The sequence below is a fragment of the Salvelinus fontinalis genome, chromosome 31 (genome assembly GCF_029448725.1).
Source record: "Salvelinus fontinalis isolate EN_2023a chromosome 31, ASM2944872v1, whole genome shotgun sequence".
Taxonomy (NCBI): domain Eukaryota; kingdom Metazoa; phylum Chordata; class Actinopteri; order Salmoniformes; family Salmonidae; genus Salvelinus; species Salvelinus fontinalis.
The window spans coordinates 23,525,123-23,525,390 of record NC_074695.1 but is presented as its reverse complement, the minus strand read 5'-3'; positions in this window follow the sequence as shown (position 1 = coordinate 23,525,390).

Here is a 268-nt window from a genome sequence, read left to right as displayed (position 1 = left end):
TCTGGCTATTTGCAATTTGTTTCAAAATGAACTGCAGTGCACCATTCAAGACGTTCATCCCTGTCACTCCCTTCCCTCATCACTGTTCACTCCCTCTCACAACTGCTCTTTCTTTTTCCTCCCACCTCCCTTTATCATCCCCCTCTCTATGCTCTCCCTCTGATGAAACCCTCAAGTGATTATAGTGGGTCATGGGGTTTGGATCCTCTTGCTACACCAGCTGTTCCAGAGCTTCCGACTGCTCATGGCACACAGTCAGCGCACAATG